We start from the raw sequence: 8,289 nt of genomic DNA on the forward strand, positions 1-8,289 counted from the left end.
CGCTCTCTCTTACTTACACAGCAAATTATAAAATGCTAGCACATACCATTAATTTCAACCAGTCCTTGTCACCGCAAAGCATGAATATTTATAGTTGGCAAGACTCAAACCTGCATGAGATGAGCCCAATGGATTTCTATTCTATCACCTTAACCACTCAGCCACAACTACATCCCCTAAGTCAACTTTGTATCTCTCAGTAACATGACTATAGGCCCCACCAGGCAATATTCAGGGTAGCTAATTTGCAACCGGTATTGGCTAGCCATTTTTAAAGATGGCACGGGCCATCCAGTGCTCCTACCATGTAACAGGGGCCGGCCAATGGCACGGATACCCTGTCACATGGTAAGGGCATAGGGCCATCGGCGCCATTTTTATTAGTTCAGCCGACAGCCCGAGAGTGGGAGATTGCTCCCCGCACCCCCACTGGACCACCAGGTAATTTTAAAATGTTTTTTGGGGGGTCGGGAGGGTGGGGGGAGGCTAAAGGGTCAGTTTTAAAGGGTCAGGCTGGGTTTTTTGATTATCGGATCGGGCCGGACGATAAAAATTATAAGATTTGAATCGGAACCGGAACCGATTACGGTTCCGATTTACATCTCTAATACTTTGTGTTCAAGTTCTCCCTTAAACTCCCTCACTTCTTTTTATACAGTTTCCCCCATCACTTTCCTTTTTACACATACTCCTGCCATTCTATCCTTCACTAAACATCCTTTAACAACATGTAAAAAATATATATGCAAATATACCTTCCCTAATCCCTAACAGAAAACTCTTCCTCTTCATGTCTACTCCAAACGCTAATGTTAAAGACATGACTCTGGGAGCTATCTACAGCCAGGTTGTAGTCATGGCCAAGTGGTTAAGGTGATGGACTCCAAATCCATTGGGGTCTCCCCTCACAGGTTCAAAACCTGTCCGACTACAGTCCTCAATGCAAGGGCATTGTTTGTGCCTTACCTGTTCGAGTCTACACGGGAAAAACTGCATTTTTCATCACTGGTAGTGCAGACACAAATAGAAAAAGCAAAACAGAGATGTACAGGAAAAATATGTCTATCTGCCCAGCTCTCCTCCTCCTCCATTCCTTTCTGCTTTACTCTCAGCTTCCACCCAGTTGCACCGTAAGCCTAGAACAACCTCAGAAAAGGGATGGAGAGACTGTCTAGGTAGAGAGCAATTCTGGCTAGCAACTTTCTGTAATTATACCCGGAATTGGAATTTTGACATGGATTGAAGAAATCCAAATCTACCAATCAAGTGATAGCCAGGCTCGCTGGAGAAATGCTTTCTATAAGGCAAACATAGTAGAAGAGGACAGATAAAGACCAATTCACAACTCAGGCACCCGTTCTCTACCACTTTGGGTACATAATTCTATACAATCCAATGTGTAATCAAAAACCAGCTTCCCCTCCCCAATGTGTTTAATTCACTCTCAACTCCCCGAGCTGCTTGGAACATGAGGACTTCTGAACTCAATCTGTTCAATTGACAGGGATATTCACCTACAGTATTAATGAACTTCAGCCGGCTATCCCAATAGGACTCAAACACAACTTAAAGCTACGGCAGACCATCTGGAAATGGGGAAGCCTTACCAATACCATGAAAGTAAGTGAGCATGGGAAGGAATTGGCAGGGAAGTATAAGATATGGTAAAGAAACACAGTAGGTAAGGAGAGGAGCAAGAATGAAAAAAAAAACAAACAATAACCCTCAAATGATCAAGCGCTAATTCTGTCTCACACGCATGCATGTTGTTAGCAACATGCTCCTTCTCTTTTTCCCATCTTTTTAAAAAGCTGTGGCTTTCAAAGGTCGGACTTGAAAGCCATATCCCAGTATGTGCTTGTTGCAGGGTCTATGGCAACAATCTTTCATTAATATCTGCACACAAGTTGGTCTATCCTGAATCTGGAATCCTTTCCACCAGCACCACCACCCCCTTTAGAATTCTTTCTCTCCAGGAAAGCTCTAAGTTTCTCCAGCTGTGTAAGAGAAGTGTCTCATGCCTTGGCATTGCCTGGATACTGCCGAGATAGCAAAAAGAATGAAATGTGTTGCCATATTATATTCTGGCATTTCAGTCCATCTGCACGATCCACTTTAAAGTCTGAATATACTAGAAACGTGCAACACTGCTCAGATGCAGCTCATAAAATGCTAGCAGATATCATCCATACTATTAATTTCAGTCTGTCCTTGCAGTCTGGAGCATGAATATTTGTAGTTGGTAGGACTCGAACCTGCACAGGGAGACCCCAATGGATTTCTAGTCCATCACCTTAACCACTCAGCCACAACTACATCCTCACGGTCATTTTTTTAAATCTCTCAGTTACATGACTGTAGGCACCGCCAAGCAATATTCAGCGTAGTTAATTTGCAGCTCAAGATGTTTCTCTTTTATATATAAAATGTGGCTCATGTCCCCTTTCCCCTGGGCAGTAATGTGGTAGACAGGAAAAGAGAGGATGGAGCAGGGAGCACTTACTGTATAAGAGAGCAGAGAACAACCATTTTGCTCCAGCTCATCTCCTTCTGGATGTGAATGCATAGGGAGAAGCAGTGAAAAAGGGAACCAATGCTTGGGGGAGAAGAATGTTGTCTCCATTTCCATCTCCTTATAAGTCAGCATTGGATAGCAGGCATGTCCTGAGTTATCCTTCTCCCCTGGTCTGATCATTTTCTTATTACAGGTCATTTGTACCTCTCACCATGTCAAATGTTTACACATCCTACGCTGATGAAGTTCTTGATTAAAAGAAGATGGATTGACCAAGAGACATTCACTTCTCAAGATATCCATTGCTTTCAGAGCTTTATACTCGGAATTTTTCATTTTAAGAATATTCTTTTTCTTTGCTTTACAAATCAAGCCCTAGTGCAGTATATGGAAGGACAGAGGGGTAATAGGTGGTGAGGGGAGGGGGAGAGGGAGAGTTTTGAAATAGGAAAAGAGAGAGAAGAGAAAACAGAGATGTGAAGGAAAGACAGGACAAAAGTGAGATGAGGGAAATAGACACAAATGCCCACTCAACTTCCAGACATCTGCTCCAGCCCTCCACATATAAGCACCTTGCTTTCTCCTGCTCCAGCCTGCCACAGATGGACATACACTCTCACGCCTACTTTATGCTCATGTTCTCCCTTACGCTCCCTCACATCTTTTCTAAACACTTTCCCCATCCCTTTCCTTTTCACACCTTCTCCTGCCATTGTATCCTTCACTAAACATCCTTTCACACCATGTAAAAAATACATATGCAAATATACCTTCGCTAATCCCACACAGAAATCTCTTCCTCTTCATAGGTCTAATCCAAACGCTCATTTTAAAGACATGACTCTGGGAGTGAGGCACAGCCAGGTTGTAGTCGTGGCTGAGTGTTTAAGGTGATGGACTCGAAATCCATTGGGGTCTCCCCTCCCAGGTTCGAATCCTGCCGACTACGGTCCTCAATACAAGGACGTTGTTTGTGCCTTACCTGTTTTCGTTAAAAACAGGACCCTCCACGATGGATAATGGAAGATTTTGAATACTGAAATGAGAAGGGAAGGTGCTATGGAAACCTGTTATTCTAATATTGCTAGGTGATATACGGTATCGCATCTGATTCGAGGTTGGAAGGCTGAGTGTTCCTAACATGTTGGGCTTGTCATCCGTTTATTAGAACATAAGAAAATGCCATATTGGGTCAGACCAAGGGTCCATCAAGCCCAGCATCCTGTTTCCAACAGTGGCCAATCCAGGCCATAAGAACCTGGCAAGTACCCAAATACTAAGTCTATTCCATGTAACCATTGCTAATGGCAGTGGCTATTCTCTAAGTGAACTTAATAGCAGGTAATGGACTTCTCCTCCAAGAACTTATCCAATCCTTTTTTAAACACAGCTATACTAACTGCACGAACCACATTCTCTGGCAACAAATTCCAGAGTTTAATTGTGCGTTGAGTAAAAAAGAACTTTCTCCGATTAGTTTTAAATGTGCCCCATGCTAACTTCATGGAGTGTCCCCTAGTCTTTCTACTATCCGAAAGAGTAAATAACCGATTCACATCTACCCGTTCTAGACCTCTCATGATTTTAAACACCTCTATCATATCCCCCTCAGTCGTCTCTTCTCCAAGCTGAAAAGTCCTAACCTCTTTAGTCTTTCCTCATAGGGGAGTTGTTCCATTCCCCTTATCATTTTGGTAGCCCTTCTCTGTACCTTCTCCATCGCAATTATATCTTTTTTGAGATGCGGCGACCAGAATTGTACACAGTATTCAAGGTGCGGTCTCACCATGGAGCGATACAGAGGCATTATGACATTTTCCGTTTTATTCATCAATCCTTTTCTAATAATTCCCAACATTCTGTTTGCTTTTTTGACTGCCGCAGCACACTGAACTGATGATTTCAATGTGTTATCCACTATGACACCTAGATCTCTTTCTTGGGTTGTAGCTCCTAATATGGAACCCAACATCGTGTAATTATAGCATGGGTTATTTTTCCCTATATGCATCACCTTGCACTTATCCACATTAAATTTCATCTGCCATTTGGATGCCCAATTTTCCAGTCTCACAAGGTCTTCCTGCAATTTATCACAATCTGCTTGTGATTTAACTACTCTGAACAATTTTGTGTCATCTGCAAATTTGATTATCTCACTCGTCGTATTTCTTTCCAGATCATTTATAAATATATTGAACAGTAAGGGTCCCAATACAGATCCCTGAGGCACTCCACTGTCCACTCCCTTCCACTGAGAAAATTGCCCATTTAATCCTACTCCTCTAACTTTTATCTCTTCTTAATATTTACTTTTCTATTTAGCTCTGTATAGCGAGAGCTCTTTATATTGATGGATAGCACAGGGATATATGGGGAATTCTGCATTTTTCATGACTGGTAGTGCAGACACAAACTAAAAAAGAAACAAAAAAAAAAAAAACAGAGATGTGCAGGAAAAATGTGTCTATCCGCACAGCTCTCCTCCTCCACCATTCCTTTCTGCTTTACTCTCAGCTTCCACCCAGTTGCACCGTAAGCCTAGAACAACCTCAGAAAAGGGAAGGAGAGACTGTCAAGGTAGAGAACAATTCTGGCTAGCAACTTTCATTAATTACACCCGGAATTGGAATTTTGACATGGATTGAAGAAATCCAAATCTACCAATCAAGTGATAGCCAGGCTCGCTGGAGAAATGCTTTCTATAAGGCAAACATAGTAGAAGAGGACAGATAAAGACCAATTCACTACTCAGGCACCCGTTCTCTACCACTTTGGGTACATAATTCTAAACAATCCAATGTGTAATCAAAAACCAGCTTCACTTCCCCAATGTGTTTAATTCACTCTCATCTCCCCGAGCTGCTTGGAACATGAGGACTTCTGAACTCAATCTGTTCAATTGACAGGGATTTTCACTTACAGTATTAATGAACTTCAGCCTGCTGTCCCAATAGGACTCACACACAACTAAAAGCTACGGCAGACCATCTGGAAATGGGGAAGCCTTACCAATACCATGAAAGTAAGTGAGCATGGGAAGGAATTGGCAGGGAAGTATAAGATAAGGTGAAGAAACACAGTAGGTAAGGAGAGGAGCACGAATGAAAAAAAAAAACCCAATAACCCTGAAATGATCAAGCGCTAATTCTGTCTCACACGCATGCATGTTGTTAGCAACATGCTCCTTCTCTTTTTCCCATCTTTTTAAAAAGCTGTGGCTTTCAAAGTTCGGACTTGAAAGCCATATCCCAGTATGTGCTTGTTGCAGGGTCTATGGCAACAATCTTTCATTAATATCTGCACACAAGTTGGTCTATCCTGAATCTGGAATCCTTTCCACCAGCACCACCACCCCCTTTAGAATTCTTTCTCTCCAGGAAAGCTCTAAGTTTCTCCAGCTGTGTAAGAGAAGTGTCTCATGCCTTGGCATTGCCTGGATACTGCCGAGATAGCAAAAAGAATGAAATGTGTTGCCATATGATATTCTGGCATTTGAGTCCATCTGCACGATCCACTTTAAAATCTGAATGTATTAGAAAAGTGCAATACTGCTCAGATGCAGATCATAAAAGGCTAGCAGATATCATTCATACTATTAATTTCAGTCTGTCCTTGCCGTCTGGAGCATGAATATTCGAAGTTGGCAGGACTCAAACCTGCGCGGGGAGATCCCAATGGATTTCTAATCCATTGCGTTAACCACTTGGCCACAACTACATCCTCACAGTGGTTTTGGTATCTCTCAGTAACATGACTGTAGGCACCGCCAAGCATTATTCAGCGTAGCTAATTTGCAGCTCAAGATGTTTCTCTTTTATATATAAAATGTGGCTCATGTCCCCTTTCCCCTGGGCAGTAATGTGGTAGACAGGAGAAGAGAGGATGGAGCAGGGAGCACTTACTGTATAAGAGAGCAGAGAACAACCAATTTGCTGCAGCCCATCTCCTTCTGGATGTGAATGCATAGGGAGAAGCAGTGAAAAAGGGAACCAATGCTTGGGGGAGAAGAATATTGTCTCCATTTCCATCTCCTTATAAGTCAGCATTGGATAGCAGGCATATCCTGAGATTTTTTACGATACGTTATGCTTTACACTCCTTGTTATTTGTAAACCGGGTTGATGTGATGCCTATCATGAAACTCGGTATAACAAAAACAATAAATAAATAAATATCCTTCTCCCCTGGGCTGATCATTTTCTTTTTACAGGTCATTTGTACCTCTCATCACGTCAAATGTTTACACATCCTACGCTGATGAAGTTCTTGATTAAAAGAAGATGGATTGACCAAGAGACATTCACTTCTCAAGATATCCACTGGTTTCAGAGCTTTGTACTCGGATTTTTTAATTTTAAGAATATTCTTTTTCTTTGCTTTACAAATCAAGCCCTAGTGCAGTATATGGAAGGACAGAGGAGTAATAGGTGGTGAGCGGAGAGGGGAGAGGGGAGGGGGAGAGTTTTGAAATAGGAACAGAGAGAGAGAAGAAAAAACAGAGACATGAAGGAAAGACAGGACAAAAGTGAGATGAGGTAAACACCGAAGCAAAGAAATAATTTAATCTTTCAGCAATGGCCTTATCTTCTCTAAGTGCCCCTTTAACCCCTCAATCATCTAACGGTCCAACTGATTCCCTCACAGGCTTTCTGCTTCGGATATATTTTAAAAAGTTTTTACTGTTAGTTTTTGCCTCTACAGCCAACTTCTTTTCAAATTCTCTCTTAGCCTGTCTTATCAATGTCTTACATTTTACTTTCCTACGTTTATGCTTTATCCTATTTTCTTCTGCTGGATCCTTCTTCCAATTTTTGAATGAAGATCTTTTGGCTAAAATGGATTCTTTTACCTCCCCTTTTAACCATGGCGGTAATCGTTTTGACTTCTTTCCACCTTTTTTAATGTGTGGAATACATCTGGACTGTGCTTCTAGAATGGTATTTTTTTAAATATGCAAAGACATCTGGATCCACATGGAGATGTTTCAATTACTTTTCAGGATGGCAGAGAGGTCCAAGGCGCTGTGTTCAAGTCATAGGCTCCACTAGAGATGTGGGTTCAAATCCCACTTCTGACATTCTGTGTTGCTTTTAAACTTGGTTCGCCTGTCCATGATGCACAGGATCGGTGTTGGAAACCATGGAGCAGCAATGAAAGGGGAGGATCACCTTGCTTTTGGCTGAAATGAATAATTAAGTTTGGCTTGGGAAATTGTAAAATTATTGGGGATAAGTAAACTACTGGGATATATTATTTAGTTCTTGTGCTTTTAATAGGAAGCCAGATATTAAAGAGTTAAACAGTAAGGCAGCTAATAAGCAGAAGTAAGTGTGTTTTCATATTTAAAAAAAATGTATAAAACGGTATCCACAAGCTAGAAATATGCTAGGAGCAGAGTACTCCTAAGTAAAAGGTTGAAAAGTTCAGTTACTTACCTTGGAAAGGTGGAAAGGTGGTGTGATTTGGTTTCTTTGGGTACCATTGTTTGTTAATGAAGTCAGCAGTGAGTCACTCAGGCTGAATAAATGACGTGATAAGGTTGTGTGATTGCTTTGTTTAGGAACCATCGTTTCTTAATCAGAACAGCAGGGAGTCAGGCAGTGCAACTAACTGTAGTGTAAATTTCCAAAGGGATTGTTTTCCACTAAGTTACCTTAGAAGCAGGACATATAATGCCAGAGCAGAGCTCAGTAACCCACAATCAAGTGGCAGCTCTGAGAGGAGAGGATCACCTTGCCGGTGGCTGAAAGGAATCAGTAAGTTTTGATGCT

General features: G+C 41.7%; 4 non-coding genes across 4 annotated transcripts; 2 read left to right on the top strand and 2 right to left on the bottom strand.

Annotated features, from left to right (window-relative positions):
• Positions 1-850: 850 nt before the first annotated feature.
• TRNAW-CCA lies at positions 851-933 on the top strand. The gene has a single exon. It is a non-coding gene; the product is annotated as a tRNA-Trp (tRNA).
• Positions 934-2,234: 1,301 nt separating this feature from the next.
• On the bottom strand, positions 2,235-2,316 carry TRNAS-AGA. Its single transcript has one exon. It is a non-coding gene; the product is annotated as a tRNA-Ser (tRNA).
• A 1,066-nt stretch (positions 2,317-3,382) lies between these two features.
• Positions 3,383-3,464, top strand: TRNAS-CGA. Its single transcript has one exon. It is a non-coding gene; the product is annotated as a tRNA-Ser (tRNA).
• Positions 3,465-6,153: 2,689 nt separating this feature from the next.
• TRNAS-AGA lies at positions 6,154-6,235 on the bottom strand. The gene has a single exon. It is a non-coding gene; the product is annotated as a tRNA-Ser (tRNA).
• Between the last annotated feature and the right edge of the window lie 2,054 nt (positions 6,236-8,289).

This window comes from Rhinatrema bivittatum, chromosome 16 (assembly GCF_901001135.1).
Source record: "Rhinatrema bivittatum chromosome 16, aRhiBiv1.1, whole genome shotgun sequence".
Classification (NCBI taxonomy): Eukaryota; Metazoa; Chordata; class Amphibia; order Gymnophiona; family Rhinatrematidae; genus Rhinatrema; species Rhinatrema bivittatum.